The sequence below is a fragment of the Peromyscus leucopus genome, chromosome 14 (assembly GCF_004664715.2).
Source record: "Peromyscus leucopus breed LL Stock chromosome 14, UCI_PerLeu_2.1, whole genome shotgun sequence".
Classification (NCBI taxonomy): Eukaryota; Metazoa; Chordata; class Mammalia; order Rodentia; family Cricetidae; genus Peromyscus; species Peromyscus leucopus.
In genome coordinates, this window is record NC_051075.1 from 72,776,482 (window position 1) to 72,798,859 (window position 22,378).

At 47.2% G+C, this 22,378-nt stretch overlaps 1 protein-coding gene across 4 annotated transcripts in view; it reads left to right on the plus strand.

Moving 5' to 3' along the window:
• Positions 1 to 14,609: 14,609 nt before the first annotated feature.
• Vrk1 (VRK serine/threonine kinase 1) overlaps positions 14,610 to 22,378 on the plus strand; it is a 78,650-nt gene continuing 70,881 nt past the window's right edge. For 2 of the 4 annotated variants that reach the window (XM_037210822.1, XM_037210825.1), the window contains exon 1: positions 14,610 to 14,697. The gene's annotated coding sequence lies outside the window, so the exon portion shown is untranslated. Of the gene's footprint in view, positions 14,712 to 22,378 lie in introns of all 4 variants that reach the window. The other 2 variants (XM_037210826.1, XM_028882085.2) reach the window with 2 other exon arrangements.

Below are 22,378 nucleotides of genomic sequence, written 5' to 3' on the forward strand. Positions count from 1 at the left end.
GAGTGTGATTCATTAATGCGCCAAGATTTCAGGGGGGCTATATGGAGGACTCCGGGCCACTCCCCGTGAGTCCCTCCATTCTGTTATACACCCTTCCCCCCACCCCCCGTTTCCAGCTGTGCTGGTGGTCAGAGTTCCATCTTCCAACTCCTCAGAAGAGCACCGTGGTGGCTCTCTCCTCTGGGTCCAGCGCCCTGCAGCAGGCACACTGGATGCTGTTGGCGTGCATATCAAACAGCAGGGGTCTCCTTAGGCAGTGGTCCCCTTCAGGGGCAGGCCCTTTGGTTTCTGTCTGCTTTGGCACAGTAGTAGGGAGATGTTATGACATCAGCTACTCTACCAGCCCTAACAGAGCTACCCTCCATTACCTGCCCCTCCTCTCTCCTGCCCTCCTCTCCCCTCTCCTTCTCTCTTTCCTGCCCTCCCCTCTTCTCCTCCTCACTCTCAGCATTTAAATCTATCCTCCAGGCTTCCTTCTTTGATAGCCTTCCTTTCTGTATGTTTGAATTTCTGACCCAAACCATTCCCCCCCTCCCCCTGGAGAACTTAGACTTTTTTTTTTTCAAGACAGGTTGGGAGCAACATATGTTTTCTTCTACTCCAGAAAGGATTCATTTCCTTTTTACTTTTGGAGAATGATTTCACAGGTATTGGTTGAAATGTTAAGGCCACTCCACATAGTTAAAAGGGAGGTTTATTGTGTGGGGTAACTTACAAGTGAAGGGATAGGTTACGGGGTCTGGGAAAGGTGAAGCGCAGTCCAGCGGTGTTCTCTGGAGAACTCTGCTCAGTCTACCTCCAGCGTCCAGGATACAGGAACCAAGAGAGCCGGCACATCTGGATCTCGGATCTTCAGGGCTCCTGTCTCGGTTCCGCCTTCTAGGCTTGACAGTTACCGAAGCCTCAATGGTGGTAGTACTTCCAGGTCAAAGCTGGAACAGCTACCCTCTACATCTCCCCCTTTTTGTCTAAATAAGAAGGTTCTAACCTAATACAAGACTATATACAAAGGAATATTGTTATCAAATATTGTCCAGGAGGAATAAGGGATAATGACCTAGACAAGATGGAACTACAACCAACACAAACAATATCGAACAAAAGAGGCATACTAAAATTCAGAGAAGTCTGGAGCATAGGTAAACGGCATGTTACAAAGATCATTCCAAAAGATGTCCTATCCTAGAGAACCTAAATCTAATACTTAATATGTTCTATCTAAGATTATATATATATACACTAAGTTGTAACTATAACTGCTAGTCTTCAGTCCCACCAAAGACCTGAGAAGGAATATAATGGTACCTGAGAAATGGAAGATAGATGTAAGCAACTTTCAGGAGCTTTCTTGCTCTTTATAGTCAGCAGGAGCACAGATCATGAACATGGTTCCACATGGTTTCTGGTGATAGCACAGACCACAGACATCCACATGGTATCAGGCGTCAGCATTGCCAAGGACCTCAGCATGATCTCTGGTAGCAGTTCAGACCATGGACATCAACACAGTCCACTGAGAGCCAGGCAGTGGTGGCGCATGCCTTTAATCCCAGCACTCCGGAAACAGAGGCAGGCAGATCTCTGTGAGTTCGAGGCCAGCCTGGGCTACCAAGTGAGTTCCAGGAAAGGCACAAAGCTACACAGAGAAACCCTGTCTCGAAAAACCAAAAAAAAAAAAAAAACAAAACAAAACAAAAGTCCACTGAGGCAGCACAGACCATGGACATTATCATAGTCCTGGTGGCAGCACAGGCCAAGGACATCAATATGGCCTCAGGGGAAACACGGGCCACAGACACCAATAAGTTCCCTGGTGGCATCCTGGCCCATGGACATCAACATGATGTTCAGGCTGCAGCACAGACCACAGGCATCTGCATAGCCTTCGGTGATAACGTAGGCCACAGACATCAGTACAGCCCCCAGCCGCAGTAGGACCATGGACCCAGACACAGCCCTTGGTGGCAGCATGGACCACAGACATCAACATGACTTCAGGCAGCAGCACATGGACATCCAAATGGCCTTCAGTGGTAACACAGGCCACGGACATCAAGGTGGCCTGTACCTGCTGCAGGACCACAGACATCCACATGGACCTTGGGCTTCCACAAGGCCTGGGGCAGTGGGTCATGTATACCAATGTGGCCTCCAGGGGCAACAAGGACAATAGAGGTCTTTTCGAGGAGGTCTGATCTAGAAAATGAGCCCTTCTTCATCTCAGACATCCCATCGTTGCTCAGAACCAGGATGATCCTGCAGCTGGGCAGCATGTTCGGGAGCTGAGTCTAGGCTGTGTGTGTGCAAGTTTTAGTGTGCAAGCTCCAGGCTGCTGCACACCACCCTGGCAGCCTACTCAGCAAGGCCATGTTTCCCTGTCCCCTGCAGCCTTCTCACACACCTGTCACCAACATCCTGTCTCAAGCGCTGCCTCTCTCCACTGCTCACTCACCGCTCCATTCCTCCATCTCTCCCACCTCTCCACCGCATATTCATTAGTCACAGCGGCATTGAAAACTGCAGTGTGTCACATGGTATATACATTTGCCCAAACAGCTTTACATGCAAATATTCATTGCAACGAATCATTGGTCTGGTTCGAGGTTTCTGGTTTCGGAAGCACTGTAAATCCTGGACCATTGCTGAGACTTGTCTCAGACATCCTGCTATTGCAGGGAGTCAGGGTGATGTTTCAGCTAGGTAGGGTGTCAGGGGGCAGCCTCTGTGCGATCATCTCCTGGCTGCTGCACACCTCCCCACCCTCAGGGACTGCTGCCCAGAGGCTCCTGGGCTCTACCTTTGTAGCCTTAGGGTAGCACTGTTGCCCTGTGCTCTCTGTCTCCCAGCAGGTCAAGGGGCACAGGGTACAGCTGCAGTGACTCCATGTTGGGGGCCAGCTGACCTGCCCTGTTCAGTAATGACATGTTTCCTTGGGAGCGTCAGGCCGCTGCACACTGCACCGCTGGCCGTGGGGCATGCCTGCTGTGCTTGTAGGCTGTGGGCAGTGTCTCCATCTCTCAGCAGAGCAAGCAGCACAGGCCGCAGAGCCGCAGAGCCGCAGAGCCGGCTGGTCGGCCTAGGACGGGCCCTATTCAGTATTGACCAGCTTCTGCGGGAGCTCCAGGGAACCGCACATCTCCCCACAGCTCATCAGGCACAACCTTTGTGCTTGCAGCCTGCTGACTGGGCTGCAGCAAAGGACACAGATTCGTCATTCTCTGCTGCACGCGGCTCGCTTCCACCATCTTTCTTTCCAGTTTCATGAATCCACTTGTTAAAAGCATCTTCCCCCAACGCTTGTCCTTTTCTTTTCTTTTTAGTTGTTCTGGAGCTACTGCGGGCCCTGCAGACTCCTTTTCTGTCACCTCGCCTCTACCCTGTCACCCCTCACAGCCAACCTGGGCCTCTCGGGCTCCAAGGCGGGTGCCGGTGGTTAGCATCATCTTCATTTTCGCTCGAGCCTTTTTTAATTTCAATTAGTTAATGAGTTTTCCTGGGTGTTGTAGGGGCTGGAAGACAGTTTTCAGTGTCATCTTCAGGATGCTGTCCACCTCCTTCACCTCCTTCCGTACGGTTCTCTTAGTGGACTGAAGTGTGCCAGTGAGACTCTGCGGGCTGGCCAGTCACCCCCAGAAGCTGTCCTGGCTCAGCCTCTTCAGTGCGGTATTGCACGCTCACCCCTCCATGGCCAGCGTTTTCATGTGGGATCTCAGGCTTGAACCCAGGTCCCCAAGCTTGTGCAGCACTTGCTTTACCAACTGAGCCGTCTCCTCAGCGCTGTATCTCTCTGATGTATTGTCAGACAGTCCATAGTGGCCTAATGCTAGCTCCCTCCCTCCTCCCTCCTCTCCCCTCCCTCCCCTCCACTTCTCCTCCCCTCCCTTCCCTCCTCCCTCATTCTTCCCTCCCCTCCCCTCGCCTTCACCTTATCTCCCCTTCCCTCGTCTCCTCTCCCTTCCCCTCCCCTCCTCTCCCCCATCTCCCCTCCCTCCCCTCATCTACCTTAAGGAAGAGTGGAATATGATGAGAGAGGGAGGGAGGAGGGAAGGAGGGAGGGGAGGGGGAGAGAGAACTCGTTGTTGGATAGAGAACTCATTGTTGAGTTCTTTCTCAGAGTTTGTGGGAAAGGAGCTGGAATTCCTTTCCAGTAGCTTCCCCTGTTGGCTGGGAAGGAATTTTCCTCTTGGAAACTGGAATGTGGGAGCACCAACTCCTTCATGATGTGGCCATCCGCTGCTCTGTAACTGTCTGTCAGTTTATGTCCATTCACTCCTCAGGCATCGGTCTAGTCTCATTCATCCCTCTCCTGGGAGCCTGAAGCAAGGCTACATTGGTGCTCAGCCCGTGTTTGTTTAATGGTGAATGAATACACTTTAGGGTGAACCAGGGAAGGCACCGAAGGGTTCTGCAATATGCCCAGAGCCTCCCTGGGCAGCTTAACTGATTTCCAAGGCCGTTGGGGCTTATCTCTGTGGTGACCTAGGGCCAACAGTGATCATGTTCACAAATTATCCTTGGGTTTATATTTAAATTCCCAGTGAAAAAAAATGTTACCTTTGTTAAATCATGCTTTAGGCTTCTGCTGCAGGTGTCGGAGTGTGAAAATACTGGCTGAGCTCAGCTCCCCGGTGTGAAATGCAAGCCTCGGGAAATTCAAACGTCCTCGTCAATTGCAGCCCAGGTTTCTTTTTATTAATGGTCACTAATGGCCTGCAATCAAGACACACCTGTGAGAGGCAAAACACCAATCAGCTTGTTTGTGTGACGTGAGTAGACTTTATCAGCTTGCTGATTATTCTTCCTCTCTCCAGGTATCAGGCAAGGGACATTTGTGCCCAGAGAGGGGAAGTGGCCACTTATCCCGTCTAAGAAGGCAGTGTAGTGTTATTGCCAGGTTAGAGGCCCACAGTCGAGGCTATAAAAACCTGGCGCTGTCACTAACCAGCTGTATTTGTCCATTTTCTGTTCTTTGAATGGAATACCTACAGCTGGGTAACTTGAACAGAAATGAAGCTTGTCAGCCCTCTGTCTAGGAGGCCACCAGGGCAAGCGGCATGGTACTTGGGTGGGCGCCAAGGCCACACCAGCCCGTGACAGACAATGCTGTGATGGTCGACAACAGTGGGAAGAATGTAAATCTCACCAGTTGATTCTAAAGACAGAGCCAATGACCCAAGGGCCTGCTACCAGACCCGCTGCTTAAAATGCTTTCTCGCAACGCTCCCTGGTGGTCTAGTGGTTAGGATTCGGCGCTCTCACCGCCACGGCCCAGGTTCGATTCCCAGTCAGGGAAGCCTTTCTTCTTTCTCTCTGGATCCTCGCCTCCTCCAAGCCCTCTGTCTCCTCTTGCCACCTCACGCGGGATCCTTGGCGCCAACAAATCACACGCCTCCCTTTGCCGGGCGGTGGTGGTGCACGCCTTTAATCCCAGCACTCGGGAGGCAGAGCTAGGCGAATCTCTGTGAGTTTGAGGCCAGCCTGGGCTACCAAGTGAGTTCCAGGAAAGGTGCAAAGCTACACAGGGAAACCCTGTCTCGAATCCCCCCACCCCCCCAAAAAATGCTTTCTCGCTCTCTCTCTGCTGGCTCACTCTATTGCCTATTCTGGCCTTGAACTTGAGACCTTCCTGCCTCAACTCTCCAAATGCTGGGATCAAAGACATCTACTTCTGTGACTGGCCTTCACCATCTTTTAACACTGCCACACTGGTGACCATCGAACCTTGGAATAGTGAACCACACCAAGCCCTTACCAGAACCTCAGGTCAACCCCGTTTCTTCCCTGGGAGGCTCTACTAATCACACTGTCTTTCTGGGATGATCATGAAGATAGCAAGTCAATGTCTTCCACAGTCCTCATGTGCTGTGTAAGTTCAACACTTTCATTCCTGACCTTTTTGATGTTTTCCTAGGAATTCTGTCAGTGTGTTTAGCTGTCTGAAGGAGAGGTGTGCCCATGTCTCCCTCAGTTCACATTTCTGGCTTCATGAATGCTCCTTCCATCCCAAGTGAAGAAGAAAGGATGCCTAACCTGGGTCACCAATGGGTTGCTAGGAGACATTGATGTGAGGGAGAGATGGACTGCCGAGCTGAGAGAGGCAGGGGAACAGCTCCTGGGGCCACAGACACAGCCTCCTGGCAGGCCCAAGAAGCTCTGTGGCTCTGAGTTTTGGTCCCATGTTCATTAGTTTGACAGGACAGTCATTATAAAATATCCCAGGCCATGCGGCACAAACAGTGGGGACCCATTTCCGCACAGGACTGGAAGCAGAAGTTCAAGATTAAGTTGTTGGCTGGGTTGCTCTTTCTTTAACTTACCACTGGTGTCTTCTCCATGGCTTCAGTGTGGTCTTCCCTCTGTTCTGCTCTCCCCTTCACATAAAGACATCAGACCTCATCTTAACCCAGTTACCTCTTCAAAGGCTCTGCCTCTAAACACTGCCACGCTGAGGTCCTGGGCGTCAGGACCTCTGTAGTAGAATATTACTTTAAGGTGTGTTACTTTTGTTTATGTTGCATTTGTTTAACTCTGTGCCTGTCTAAAACACCTGATGGTCTAATAAAGAGCTGAACGGCCAATAGTGAGGCAAGAGAGAGAAATAGGTGGGGCTAGCAGGTAGAGAGGATAAAATAGAAGGAGAAATCTGAGAGGAAAGAAAAGAAGTAGCCAGAGAAGGAGGAGGACGCAGGAGCCAGCCACCCAGCTACCTAGCAAGCCACGGAGTAAGAAACAAAGAAAGGTATACAGAAATAGAGAAGGAAAAACCCAGAGGCAAAAGGTAGACAGTCTAATTTAAAGTTAAGGAAAGCTGGCAAGAAACAAGCCAAGCTAAAACATTCATAATTAAGAATAAACCTTCATGTGTGATTTATTGGGGAGGTGGGTGGCGGGCCCCCAAAAGAGCAAAAAACAAACAACAACAGGCCTCAGCACATGACTTTGGAGAAAAAGGACATGATTGGGTCTAAGAAACTACAGAATTGGTGCTGGAAGACCAGCAGGTGACATGGAGTTTAGGAGACAGGCTGAGACAGAGACCTCAATCTCTGAGACACGTTGATATGTTCCAGTCGAGGTTCTCTCTCTACCACTGGGACTTGCTCTGGATGAGGGAGAGGGGAGACTCACACTCCTGGCCCTTTCTGGGGACTCCTCAGCACTGCCATGCTTTCTTTCCCTCTTTCCCAGCCTGTCCTCATTTTCTAGGAAATCTGGTGTTGGCCTGGACAGTGGACTCCTGGGAGTCCTGCTACAGTCTAGTCTTTCTTCCAGGGCCTTGACCTCTGCCCATGTCCTGGTTGGTGTTTTGTCAACTTGACACAAGCTAGAGTCATTTTGGAAGAGACAACAACAATAGCTGGGAAAATGCTCCCATCAGGCTGGCCTGGAGGCAAGTCTGTGGGACTTTTCTGGATTGAAGATTGATGTGGAAGGAACCAGCTCATGTGGGTGATGCCATCCCTGGGCAGGTGGTCCTGGGGTATGTAAGAAAGCAGGCTGAGCAAGGTAGTAAGCAGCACCCCTCCATAGTCTCTGCTTCAGTTCCTGCCTCCCAGTTCCTGTTTGAGTTCCTGCCCTGAGTTCCGGCAGTGATGGACTGTGACCTGGAAGTGTTAGCCAAATGAACCCTCTCCTCCCTGAGCTGTTTTCGGTCACTGTCTTTATCATAACAATAGGAAGTACACGAAGACAGCCCTTTGCCATACAAGCTTAAGAAAGTCTGTCACTTCTGCTGAGAGTTTCAAAAGTATGACATCATCAAAGAGCAATTTAAAAAAAAATGAGTGTGTTTCCAAATTTCAGAGCTGAGAAGTGTTATCCCTGTATTTTCTCTTATGGCATTCTTTCTCTGGGGCTTCCAGCTGGGATGCCCTTCTTACTGAACTTCGAGGAAGCCATAGGGCCTGGGCATATCTTAGAGAAATGAGGAGGGACACCCTGGTTCATATGAGCCAAGTAGAGCCCCGAGCCCTGAACTCTCAGAGAACCGTGGTCAGCCAAGATGTCCCCAGCGTTGGAGCACTGACTTGACACTCACCTTGGTGGCCAGATGACTGCTACCTGAAGATCAGCATTCTCCCTTATTTGTGATGCCACTCTATGTTCCCTTCGACACAAAGGAAGACACTCGTTACTGATATCATATAGACAGCTCAAATCCTGCCTCTGTGGCTTTGGGTAAGTGGCACAAATCCCCAAGACTCATTTTCCATAATGGTAAGATGGGCCAGGAATGGTGCCTCACCCCCAAAGAACTGCAAAGACTCCATGAGGTACTTATGACCACATCCTATGCCTGTTGGCTACAAAATCATATAGAAACATTCTGAACAGATTACTGATAGGGTCTAGGTGCTGGTGATGATGGGTGTTAAAAAAAAAAAAAGGAAAAAAATGAATTTCCATGGAGTAACTATATTTAGCAACAAGTCTCTCCAATTCTCCGGTAATAAAAGGACTTTGTTTTGCTCAGAGTCCCCTTGAGTCCCACAATCATGCTTATATATAGTGTCTTTTGTCTCAGAATCTTGGAGCAGCTCTGAAATCAAAACATGACAAGAATTGGATGGTTGCAAAAAGAAAAGCGACAATTTGCTTTTGTTTTTGAACAAGCTCGCTTTTCCTTCCCAGTTTGCAGCTTGGCAGCTGGATGTGAGCATGCGTCTGTATCTGACCCCAGTCTAGCTGTGAAGGACACATACTGATAGCTGCTTGTAGCTTGGTTCTGGAGATGGAGTGATGAGAGAAAAGGACCCCACGCTGCTCAGAAGGAGGAATTAAGAGGGTTGAGCGGAAGGGTTGTCTGCTTTTTCCTATCCATCAGGTCAAGAATTTTACATATGTGCTCTCATTAGCTGGTGTGCTAGATGAGGATGGGGTGTGTGGGAGCGAGGTGGCAGGTTTGGTGAAGTTAATCATTTATACAAGTAACAGAGGAGGGGTCCATCCTGAGCACTTCCTTATTCATAGACCTACACTGGCTCCCTAGAATCAGCATTCTAATTCTCTCTTTCTAGAGAGGTTGGTCTTGGCCTTCAAAACAACATGAAGCAGGAGGAAAGGTCCACCTGAGTAAGACTCAGGGAGTGTAAGATCTGAGGCATCGTGTGGGTAATAGAATGAAGAGTCGAGATGCCCCAGAGAGCATTTCCAAGGAGGAAAACGAAGTAGTAGGCACCTTAGCATTCCATGAGATCTAAGTCCTCATCATATATAAAATTCTACTTTAGCCTATGCACTATTTAATCAAGAAATAAGACCACTGTTGATTGCAATGGGCACAGATTACAAGAGGCCTCCCAGTTTCAGAGGTTAAAAATGTGAAGAGCATATATCTTAGGACTGATGAGAGAGGGCAGGAGACGAGGCTCAGTGGGTAAAGGCTCTTGTTGCCAAGCCTGAAAATTTGAGTTTGATCCCAGACACCCACATGATGGACAGAGAGAATCGACTCCTGCAGACTGTTCTTTGACCCCCACATGCCCTGTGGCATGTGCTCAAACTCACACAAATAGACAAATGAAGTTAATATTAGTTAATTAAATAACATAATCAAGATTGAAACAGTAATTGGTGAGAGATTGCATTTGTGGGGCCAGCTTCTCTCCTGTAACAAAGTTTGTGGGGCCAGCTTCTCTCCAGTAGCAAAGTTGACCATGGGTCGTAGAAACCATGATAGATATCTTAAGGACAAAGGAACTTAACATGGGGAGTTAAGTAACATTGACATCACTGATGGGCTGGGCTAGCAGGTATTGGTTGGTGCTGTGGATGTCCACACAATCCAGAGTAGCTCTGACCTCATTATGTTTTCCAGCATCGGAAGGTGTAACCCACATCTGTAAGAGTTTTGGAAAAGTCAGCTCCGTAGGGTGGTGTTAATCCACACCATGTGAGATTAAGACCACAACCACAATTTTTGAGCCTAATTTGAAGCAAGCTTTATTAATGTGGTAGTAGTTCATTTATTTATTTATTTGTTTGTTTGTTTATTTATTTTAATCCTGGTGTTATCCAACACCAGATGGCCTGGGAATTGAACCTGGGTCTTCTGGAACATAAGCCAGTGCTCTTAACCACTGAGGCATCTTTCTTCCCCTTAATGTGGTAGTTTAAATGTCATTGCCCCCATAGGCTCATGGGGAGTGGCACTATTGGGAGGTGTGGCCTTGTTGAAGGTGGTGTGTCACTGTGGGGGCGGGCTTTGAGGTCTCTTTGGCTTAAGCTTCACTCAGTGTCACAGACACTTCCTGTTGCCTTCTGATCAAGATGTAGCCAGCACCATGTCTGCCTGCCTGCCGCCATGCTCCCCACCAGGATGATAGTGGACTGAACTTCTGAAACTGTAAGCAAGCCCCAGTTAAATGTTTCCCTTATAAGAGTTGAGTAGTTATGGTCTTTTCACAGCAATAGAAACCTTAACCAAGACAATTAAATACTAGCTAGGACGACGGACACTGGCCAGGCCCTTACCTGGGATTCCCAGAGTATGGCACCAAATTACATTAGTTAGAGGCTCATGAAAAAAAAAAAAAAACCCACAAGACTATGTACTACCTGATTTCGTCCAACCAGGGTAAAGTATACATCCTGATGTACTTCCTGCCTAGGTACCTCCTGCCTACCTGTGATCAAAGACATCCTGCTCTTGGGGCCACCAAGCTTGTTTACAGAAGTGAAAACATGTCGTTTGTTACCTTACATAAACAACAGCCCCCAGCATTCCTGGAAGTTGTCCTTGAGCAAGTGGGGTTTACAGGTTAGAGGCATTTTTCTCTTATAGATCTCTTAAGCATGGTCCTTTAAACGTAAAACATAACTTTAGCCCTCACAGTGTCCTTGAACAGACCAAGGGCAGCTCACAATCATCTTAGTTACTTCTGTTGCTGTGATCAAATATCCTGACAAAGGAAACTTGAAGCAGAAAAGGTTTATTCTGGCTCATAGTTCACACTCAAGTCCCTCTAGGTGGGGCAAAGAGGCCTTGCTGGAAGCAGCTGTTCGCATCAGATCCACAATCAGGAAGCAGGGAACAATGAATACGTGCTGCTGCTCAGCTCCTTTCCCCATCTACACAGGCCAGGATCCCAGCCAGGGAATGGTGCCACCCACTGTGGATGGGTCTTCCTACCTCAGTAGAGATAATCAAGGTCATCCTTGTCCCGAGGCCCCCCTCCCAGGAGATTCTAGATCTTCTCAAGTAGACAATCGAGATTAACCATCACGGTGGCTTTGGAGCTTTGTCTGCTTATCTAGACACTGGGGTCCTGTCTCATCAGCCTTGCAGGATTATGAGCTCATTTTCTCAGGAAGTAATAGATTTTAGTAACATCCTGTTTACTGGAGTTTGTGCATGTACCTGGCTCTCCCACTAGGTCTTAAATGTACTGGGACACTATACCTGACAAAGAGGAGACGCTCAAAAGGCAAGGGCCTGGGTGAGTACAAACCAGGGCTGGAGACTCCTACGTATTCTGTTCCTCACTCCTTTCTTTCCCCTCCTTACCAGAGGCAGTATTTCCCTGCGTTACTGTAATTAACAAGGGCACCCCGTGGCTTTGTTCCAGAGGGATCAAAGCCCTTCTCAAGCTTAACCTCATTTTCTCCCATGGGTCTGCGAGAGGCAAATTGCTAGTTAGCCTAGGATGACTGTTCCCACTCCACAGATAAAAACAAGGACAAGAACTTGAGAACTAACTCTTGGGTGGAGCCAGCACCCGGTGGCAGCCTGCCAGGGCAGGTTTCTTCCTAATGACTCTCTTGGTTGCTTGGGTTTCCCAAATGGAGTTTCCACCATGAGGGAAAGCAGCACCCACCTCCACTCTTGCCCCAAAGTGTCTCCTGCTGTTGACGTCTTCATGTCTCTGGATAGGGTTACCAGGACTCCAGTGACTCTCAGAACTGAAAAGGGGCAGCCTGGAGCCTGGCTCCAGGGCAAGCCAATGCAGATTCTACACACCAAATTGTAGTTAGTCTTCCTCACGAAAACCTGTTGTTTATACCTCCTAACCTTTCTATGAGTCACCTGTTTGATCCTCGATGGCCCCTGAACTAGGATCTCATGACTTAGATATGACCCTGTTCTGTTCACATCTCTATCACCAGGCTGAAAGGATTGCTTTATAGGAATTGCCACTATGTTCTGAGGCCATGTATAAAGTGGTGGAGAGAAGAGCATTCAAATGCAGATTCAGGAGAACATGAATCCCTTAAGTAAATATGTATGTCTAGGGCTTCCTTAGGTATTAATTATAGTACAAGAGCATCTTTTGTGGATACTCTAACCCCTGGTTCACAGTAAATATTTGAAAATATTTTTTAGGATTGTAGAGGTTGATTTTTGTTTGTTTTGTTTTGATTTTTTGAGGCAGAGTCTCACTACATGGCTCTGGCTGTCCTGGAATTCACTATGTAGACCAGTCTGGCCTCGAACTCACAGAGATTCATCTCCCTGTTTCAGGAATGCTGGGATTAAAGGAGTTTGCCAGCAGGTCAGCTGTAGAGGTATTTCAGAATACGTGGCAGGCTTTTACTCTCAAGCCTTTCCTCCCGAGCTCAACTCTTAGCTTCAAGAGCTCAGCAGCAGGTTGTGACCCATCACTGCTCTGTCCATTCCTGGCTTTCACACCAACCTATCAACTAGAATGTGCTGAAGATCTCCTGTGTCCCAGGAGTCGCACCCTAACTGGTGGTATTTCAGACATGCTGTCACCATGACGGCTGCTTGGACTGGTCTCCTGCCACGCTCTGCACTGGCAGGACTTCTCAGCACGTGTGGGTGGTGTTGGAGGTGTTGGCAACAGCCTTGGAACATAGCCCCGGCAAAGAAGTCCTTAACTGAGAGCCATCGACAAAGTGCCAGAACCGTGAGCTATTCCCACCTCGGAACAGACCATGTACTGTTGCTGACTTAACTGTGTTTGAAGGTCAGCCAATTGTCAGGCCGGTGTGGAAGCAGGGCCCTTTTTTCTGCGTGTCTGTGGTGAGGTTAGGGGAAAAGATCACACTGTAACAAGTAAATCCCATTCCACGCACGGATGTGTGTGCGTGTTTGTACGTGCAGAATGTCTTTCACTCAGAGCCTTCTGACCACAGAGCCTTGCTGTGGGACTTCACACTCATGAGATGTGTGAATCTTGAGACCTCTTTGCTGACAAATGTTCATCAAGAGCTCACCTTGTGCCTGCATTTCCATCAGGGTGTATACAGAAAGCAGATGCTACTAGAGGATTTGCGGAGAAGCGTTTGCATTCGGTGAGGCTGTTGAGAAAGGTGTGGGGTCGGAGCTACACAGGATGGAGCAGAAACTTGTGGCTCCGAGGCAGCCATTATGTTATCAGTTCCAGCCCTGACACAATCACAGAGTTCTGCTCTCATTGCATACTTGTGGGAGGCCCAGGGAGCAGTGACCTTCAGCTAAGGGACTTCTCTGCCTGGGTGTGTTCTTGTTGGGGAGAAATCAGAAGAAACACCACCTTCTTTAGCTGACTTTTTTTTTTTCTTCTTTCAGTTCTCAAGGTCCCCCACAGATCAAACTCAACAGAAGCCTGTGAACAGTGGGACATGCAATGCAATTCTTTTATGGGTCAGATACACGGGGCAGGAGGCAAGATCGGGAAGAAGCTGGAGTAGGTGGGTGGGTGTACCTGGGGCAGCGAATTCAAGATGTGAAGATCAATGCTACACTGCGCACTGGGCAGCGACTCAGATTTTGTGGGGGCTAAAGCGTATACAATTTTCTTTTAGGGTCCACTTTAAGAAAACAACACAGGCCTGGTGTGGTGGCATACACTTTTAACTCAGCACTTGGGAGACTGAGGCAGGTGGATCTCTGTGAGTTCCAGGACAGTCTATACTACTTAGTAAGTTCCAGGACGGCTAGCGTTACATAGTTCCTGTCTGAAAGAAAACACACACACACACACACATACACACACACACACACACACACACACACACACACCAAAAAGCCCACCCCCTATCTTAAATTGGTAAAACAATAGCAGTAACAATAATAACACCACCCAAAAACAAAGCCTTTCCCAGGGCTTCAGAAGACTCAGATCCAAATTGAAGCTAGAAGCCTACGCTTCCTGCTCCTCGAAATTTGAAGTAAGTTTCTTTGTCTACACTTTGAATAAATCAAGCTTCGGTGAGCTCTGGTAATATTTATTTCAGCTTTTTTCCTTCTTTTTTTTTTTTCTTTTCTTTTGGTTTTTTGAGACAGGGTTTCTCTCCGTAGTTTTGGTGCCTGTCCTGGATCAGGCTGGCCTGGAACTCACAGAGATCTGCCTGACTCTGCCTCCCAAGTGCTGGGATTAAAGGCGTGCGCCACCACCACCCGGCTTTATTTTGGCTTTGACAGCCACAGTATTTGGTTAAGACAGCAATCTTAAACCACATTTCCCAGAAGCCCTCGGGCTCTTAAGACCCCCCCCAATCCTCCCCAACCCCGCCCCCTCCCGTCTCCGCGGCTCAAAGACTACAATTCCCAGCATGGAGCGAGAGTAAGGACCACAACTCCCGGCGTGCCCTCAGTGATGGCCCGGAAGCGTGGCCTTCCTCTTGCCCCGCCTCTCCCGCCGCTCTCAGCCAATGGGAATGCTCAGTATTGCGCGGTGTGGCGGGGACAGCGCCGTAGACAAGTTGCGAGTCGAGGGAAGCGGCGGGAAGTTCGTACTACGCTGTGGACCGCGGGTTGGCAACTCTGGGTAGGGAGCTGCGGGGTGGCGGCGGGACGATGGCTACGGTGTCGCTTCAGAGCGGCGCCTGCATCTTCCAGGCCTCGGGCGGCGCCGCGGCTGGGTTCGGGCCTGCCCGGGAACCCTCGCTTCTTAGCCTGCTCGCGGAGCTGCCGGAAGCCTGGTTCTGGAAGGATGCTCGAAACGGGGCTCGGGCCAGGGTGGCGGACCAGGGGTGACAGGGACCTGGACCCGGGCTGAGCCTGCCCCTTCCTTAGCAGCGGTGCGGTGAGGCCTCGGGGTGCACCCCACGGGCCGCCGGCTTCTTGCCTCCTTCCTGTCTCTGCTTCTGTGGTCGCCGCCGCAGGTGCCCTGTTTCCCGGTGCAGCGTCTTCAGAAGGCAACTTTAGGTTCCCTCCATCGTCAAAGTTTGTTTTAGACCGTTTCCAGTCCAAATAGCCTCAGTGTAAAACTTCTCTAGAGTCTTTTGAGAGATAGGGAGAGAGACCGACACGCTAGAGTCCTGAGGAGGGTACTCTTTTTTTTTTTTTTTTTTTTTTTTTTTGTCTTTGAAGTCATCCATTCTTTATGTATGTATGGATTCTTCTTTTCCCTCCCCCAGTGATCTTGGAACAATTTGCAAAGACGATTTTGCTATTGGGAAGGTGGTGGTTAAACTTGGGATCGTTGAAGAGCCTCTTCATTAATTAATTCTTCTCTCTCTCTCTCAAACTGGAATTGCCCATCTGTTAAGTCTGGAATTCAAAACAGTAAAAAATAAAAATGTAGAACAGCACTTATTTTTAAGAGTTCAAGAGAAAAGCATCTCGCAGGGCGGTGGTGGCACACGCCTTTAATCCCAGCACTCAGGAGGCAGAGGCAGGTGGGTCTCTGTGAGTTCGAGGCCAGCCTGAGTTACAGAGTGAGTTCCAGGAAAGGCGCAAAGCTACACAGAGAAACCCTGTCTTGAAAAACCAAAAAAGAAAAAAGAAAAAAAAAGAGAGAGAGAGAAAGAGAGAAAGGCATCTCACTTTTTTGTGACATGCTGGTCATAATGTTTGAGGAAATTTAATTTACAATTGTGATGGGAATTAAATTTCTGGTCAGTTAAGATAATGCTCATCTACCTGTAGAAAGGAATGCAAGTTGACATCACTTTAATAATGGCTCTTCTTGTTGTGCCACAGATGGCAGTCACTGCGACGCAGCTTTGCTGATGATGTCTATGCTAACACAGGAACATGGGTTGAGTTGGATAACAAGTGTGTGTTAGGCATTAGTGATTTGGTACAGTGCTAGTATCCAGTACAGAAATCACTTTGATAACTGTAATGGCTGCTGCGTATGCTTGGCATTGCAGAAATGATGAGAGTCTATTTGTTAAACAAATGAGATGATGGAGTTGATGTGTTAAGTAGGGAGCCTGGCATCTAATAAGTTATCTAGTGCCCAGGGAATGGTTATATGGAAAGCTTATGCTGAGGCTTATTCAAGTATGCATGTGTATATTTTAAAAATAACAGCAGTGCATTTAAAATGTTGACAGGCCCTAAAATTAAATTTCTTACAGGAAATAGGCCAGCTTTTCTTAACTTTGAGAACTTAAATGAAATGATAAATGAATGTCACAGATGTCTAGAAAAGACAAAAGATTTAACTTTTGACTTTTTCCCCCCTTAAAGACATCTGTAATAGACATGCTATGAATAGGATTTGATTTGAAAAAAGAACCGATTTCTGTGTGTGGCTATCTCAGTATGTTTATGCAGATGGACTGTGTGGAACTTGAAAAGTATACTTATACAGATGAACTGTGTGGAACTGTAGGAGTATCCTTATAAGCCTTTAATCCCAGCACCAGGGAGGCAGAGGCAGGTAGATCTCTGTGAGTTCGAGCCAACCTGGTCTACATAGTTCCAGATCAGCTAGAGCTACATAGTGAGACCCTATCTCAAAATCAACAACAACAAAAAAGTATGCTTGTACAAGTTGACTGCAGACATCACAGAGTATGCTTACATGAATTAACTGCAGACACCACAGTACACTTATACAGATTGACTGCCATCAGTGTCACTGGGTGACATCATTTTATGGGACTTCTCTGCACTCAGTCATTGACTGACAGGCTGTTAGGTGGCTGGTGACTGCATTTTGATGAGTCTGCATCAACTCCTGTCTTTCTGTGGGTGTCTAGTCCAAAGGATGGGAACCTGTGCTTCAGGATTTAAAAATTAAGATGGACATATATTTAGAGTAGTACTAAACATGTATATGAAAATGAATATATCAGTAAGCCACATGCATTAAGTAGAAACACTAAATGGAAGTCATAATTAAATGGCAGAGTAGTTAGTTTGAAATTTTCGAATGCTCCGCCATGTACTTTTAAAGCAGCTATCATACTGACACTGGAAGAAAGTGCACCTTACATAGCTCAGTATCAGGAACAGAATGGGACTAAAAACGAGGACCTTATAATTGCTGTCAGTGCATCAGATTTCTCAGTGAATCAGCTGGCTGGCTGCTGTTGGTGGGTGAGCAGCTACATCTCTAGACGTAGCTTCTTGTTTTAAGAACCTCAGAGAGACCACATTATATAACTCAATTTTACATAAGATTAAAAAATATGGAGTTTGAAGTGTTATAACCAGAACAATGACAGCTTTACTTGAGGTTGCATTTCTCAAGTTATTTTACCAAGTATGTGCTGGACAAGTCCCATCTTTTGGCCCTTACTCTGTCTTGCTGCGTGTGGGCCTGTCTCGGGGACTGAGTATTACTATTTTTGCTGTAGACGTCAGTGCCCCCCAGCCTCTGCAATTCATTGCTTCATACGGCAGTGGCCATCAACGGGCAGATTCTCTATAGTTACAAATTCTCTGCTAGAGGTAATGGGAAAAAGTCTTCTCAGACACCAGAAAAGCTATTAAATTGTGTTTTGTAAAAACTGAATTCTGGTTATAATACTTAAGAGATTTAGCCTTGTTTTATTTTTTTTCAGGCCTGCAGAATATATTTCATAAGTCATGACTTGGAAATTTATCTTCTTAGAACTGCTAGTGGGTCTGTAAAATATATCTATATGCAGACACTCTGAAAATTAATTTGGCAGTTTCTCAAAATCTAAACATAGGCTTAACATAAGATCCCACAGTTGCACTCTCGGACATTTTCCTAGATAAATAAAAACTTGCATTTGTACAAAAGCTTTTTCATTAATACTCATAGACACTTTATAATAGCCCCAAACCTTCAGGATGACAGAGAAGAAAACTGTGGCATAGCCATACAGTGGGACACCAGGCCCCAACAAAAGGAGTAGCTGTTGGTGCACACAGCGGTTTGCACGGAGCTCACCGGCTTTGTGCTAAGTCTAAACAGCTAACTGAAGGCCAGGGTCCTGAGCACAGCCAGGACATTCTAAAGGGCTGGAAAGAGGCTTCTGTGCAAGGAGCAGTCCACTGCAGTCAGTTTGCAAAGCCGCATTCTCCCCAGATAAAGCAGGGGCTTTCTTGTGAGGGAAGCTTGCACATCATGATGGGGAAGATGCCGTGTATGCAGGTGGTACATCCATGGACATGCTCAGCTGTGAACAGCTCTTAACACACATTGACAGTTAGCCTTGGTCACCTAAAAGAGACAGAGTGAAGTTTTGGTTTCTTGGAAGTTTTCCTTAAGAACCCTAGATGAAACAAAAGGGGAACAACCTTGAGGTTTTTACGTTGATTTATTATGTGAGTATGGGTCTACATGTCGAGGTCAGGGTACAGCTTGTGGGAGCCGATTCTTTCCCTGTACCACGAGGGTCATGGGGATTGAACTCACCTACCAGCCGAGCCATCTCCTGGCTCCACTGTCCTAGTCTTTTCAGAGGAGCAGCAGCTTCCTTCCTCCAAATGTGTAGGAGCTCAGACTTAGAAAGTGGCCAGCCAAAGCTGTTTTTTGTAGCATTCTCAATGACAATAGTGTAGACATGGAAGGCAGGCTAGTATTTGCTTAGGGTAGGGCTGTTTCTTTGGATGAAGGGATAGTCCTGTGTTTCAGTTGCGGTGCTCGTTATGTGGATGTTTGAACACGATGAAGTGTAGAAACACAGTATGAAAGCTGAAATTTGAATGAGTTAGTTACTAGTCAGTTTGCTAGTTTTAGTAATTGCTTATCCATTATATAGCTGTCATTTTATGTAGCCATTGAAGGGTGTGGTAATTGTAAATAAAGCTGCTATGAGTGTTCATTTTCAGGTTTCTGTGTGAGTGTAAAGCTTCCATTTTTTTCTAGGATAAATGCCCAGGAGTAACTGTCGGGTTGTGTGGTGTGTGCTCAGCTTAAGGAATTGCCAAACTTTGCCAGTGTAACTGCACTGTCTCGTAGTCCTGCCATCCCTGGAGAGATAGATCCAGCTCTCACTCCCATTTGCACTTCCCGAAGGCTAATCTTCCCCTGTGCTCATTTGCCTCTCACGTCTTCTCTGAGGACGCGACTCCTCAAGTCTTCTGCCCACTTTATAATTGGATTGTTTGTTTTCTTAGAGCTTTTAAAATATGTTCTAGATCCATCTTTGCCAAATGCAGGGCTTGTGAGTATGTTCTCTCAGTTCCTGGGCTTGTCTTTGCGTTCTCCTGCAGTGTCTTTCACAGCTCACACCTCCCTTTGAAGAGGTATAGTTCATTACTTTGTGGATTGCGCCCTTGGGGGTCAGAATTCTGTGCTTAGCCCTCGATTGGGAGGATGTTTGTGTATTTTCTTCTAGGTGGTTCACAATTTGATGTTCTTGTTTCTGTCATCTGTTTGGAGCTAGTGTTTTGTACAGGATGTGAGGTTTAAATCTTGGTTCTTTTTGCTTCATCTGTGGATGTCCACTTACTCCCAAACCATCTGTTGAAGACTCCTCTTCTCCATAGAATGGCTTTTTATTTTTATTTTTTATTTATTATGTATACAGAGGAGGGCGCCAGATCTCATTACAGATGGTAGTGAGCCACCATGTGGTTGCTGGGAATTGAACTCAGGACCTCTGGAAGAGCAGCCAGTGCTCTAAACCTCTGAGCCATCTCTCCAGCCCTAGAATGGCTTTTTAAAATCTTTGCAAAACAGGCAGTTGGCCATAGATCATAAACTGCATATCAAAATGAAGATGGGAGGAAATGAATGAGCAGTTAAGTAAATGTGCATACAGATGTATGTAGGTAGAAAATGGCCCGAGTCTTGACAAAAATGAGACTGTGTGTAGAGCAAAGTCATGTCTCAGGTAGGAACTGGGTACTCTGGAGTGAGGAGTGAAGGAGGTGCAGTTTAAGGCTGGAGGTTAGCTGGTGAATAGAAACAGCTGACTAGGTGGAAGTTTGAGCAGGGGATGAAACTAAGAGAAGTCTTTTAGGGCCATGTGAAGGAGGCCCAGGGATGACCATGACTGTTAATTTACCACTTTGTGTGACAGAGGTCCACTAGAAAGCTGAGAGAGTGATGTTTCATAATGTTGTTAATCTGTAGTATTCCTAGGAGTGTATTAGCTTTCTGTCATGGGGATAGAATACTCAGCTTACAGGGAGGAAAGGTTACTTTGGCTCACAAGGTGCTAGCTCATTGTTGGCTGGCCTGTTACTTTGGGGTCATGGCAGAGAAGAACATCATGGCAAGAGTGTGTGATGGAGGAAGTTGTTCATCTCCTAGTGTTCAGGGAACAGAGAAAAACGGGGGGGGAACAGTATCCCCCCCCCCTTTTTAAATTTATTTTTCTATTATCAGCTTGATACAGTACGAATTCTTATCCTAATTGTGAAATGTTTGATTGAGGCTTGCCCAGTAGTTGAGTAAAACCAAAACTTATTACAAGCCACAGTCATCCTAGAGTCCCCCCTGCTATATATATAGCCTCCCTGGTTCTGTGGGTTGCAGAGGGGGCAGTATCACTTTTTTGTTTTTGTTTTGTTTTTCGAGACAGGGTTTCTCTGTGTAGCTTTGGTGCCTGTCCTGGAACTCACTCTGTAGCCCAGGCTGGCCTCGAACTCACAGAGATCCACCTGCCTCTGCCTCCCGAGTGCTGGGATTAAAGTCGTGCGCCACCACCCGGGACAGTATCACTTTTAAGGGCACATTTTCAGTGACCTTTTTTAGATCCCACCTCCTAATGGTCTCAGCACCTCTCAGCATTGCCATGGACTGGTGCCTAAGCCTGTACCCCAGGGCTTTTGAGAGGCAGTTATCCAGAATATAACCAAGACTAATGGTACATTTTAGACTCTTGTTGTCTTCAGTGATTGGTGTTGACAAATCTGGACTTGCAGACTCTTCAGTGCTACCTTTTGCAAATTGCGCATAGAAAGAAGAATAGATTGCATTGGCTTGTTGTGTAGATGACTTTTGGACTAAATCTGAATAGGGTTCAAGAGTTGAATCACAGCGGTGATGAAAGAGTGGTAAAGAGATCCACTGAGAAAAGTAGGTGGAACCAGATCTATTTGGTGATGGAGAGGGGCCTCAGGTGTTCTGTCAGTGTGTCCTGACCTGTCAGTGTGTCCTGACCTGTTCCGAGGGTGGTGATGCTCAGCTGCTCTTTCAGATTGTGAGGACCAAATGAAGAACAGTGGCTCCTAGTGTTGTGATGTGATTTGGTCTTCGGAAGATGCTTTCATCTGAAAGATCTTTACCAGTAGGATGGTAACTGGGTTAGGGTACTTTGCTCCTGGTCGGGTGTGATAGGGAATAGTCCTAAGCTTTGAATTTCTGACTGAAACTACTTGGCTTCTGTGTCTCACCCACTAAAGTTCTTGATTTCTTTTCTCGTACAAATTATACCTTGTCCCCTCCTGCTCACCAGCAGGAATCTCATTTGTTTCCTGCATTTAAAAGGTCATGTTGAATATATACATCAGACTCTGTCACTTTAAAAGTAACCAGCTAACGAACAGAACTTACATAATGTTAGAAAACAGTGCAGTTTTTGCTTTATTTAGAATGGAAAACAGCATTCCATTGTTTTAAAAGTGATGACTTGTTGAATAAAGGCTTTTCCTGCATAAGAGACAGGATGGTGTGTACGGATGCAGGGTGGGCAGAGCGGAGCTCTGCATCTGCTCACCTGTGCTCGCAGTGCCTTTCTGCCGACTGACTTAGTCGGATTCCCTTCTACAGTCCAGCTCCCATCTGCTTATATGCGGAGACTGCTAAGAGCGTTACTCTCCTGATTGTGACTCTCCCGTAGTACTGTCACAGAACTTCCCCCTCCAGAAGAGCAGGCTCTTACAGTGCTGTGCAAGCTGCCCATTTAAAACTATCATTGCTTGGCACCTATGCCCTAGTGACAGTTTGACCAACATGTGAGCAGGCACACTGCCATCCCGACAGATGGGTGTGAGTACAGGCAGCCAAGAAACCATGTATCTGCATCTAGTGTATTTGTTAAGGGCAGGATTCCCAGTTGGAATGTTCAAACGTCTGTCCATCCTGAGCTTTCACGCCTGTGGATAAAGGGATGTCATCATTAATCCCAGCTCTGACTGAGATTGCACGGGTTTGTAAGAGCTCCCTGGCTCTTACAGAAGTAGGCGATTGGGGACAGTCAGGATAACTGTGTCTCCTTCATCACAGCAATACTTCAAATAATCCTTTCCTCTTTCTTCTTGCCAGAGAGGTTTGTAATGAGGGTAAACCTGTTTAGAAATTGTCCTGATACTTCTGGAATGAATGTGGCTTTG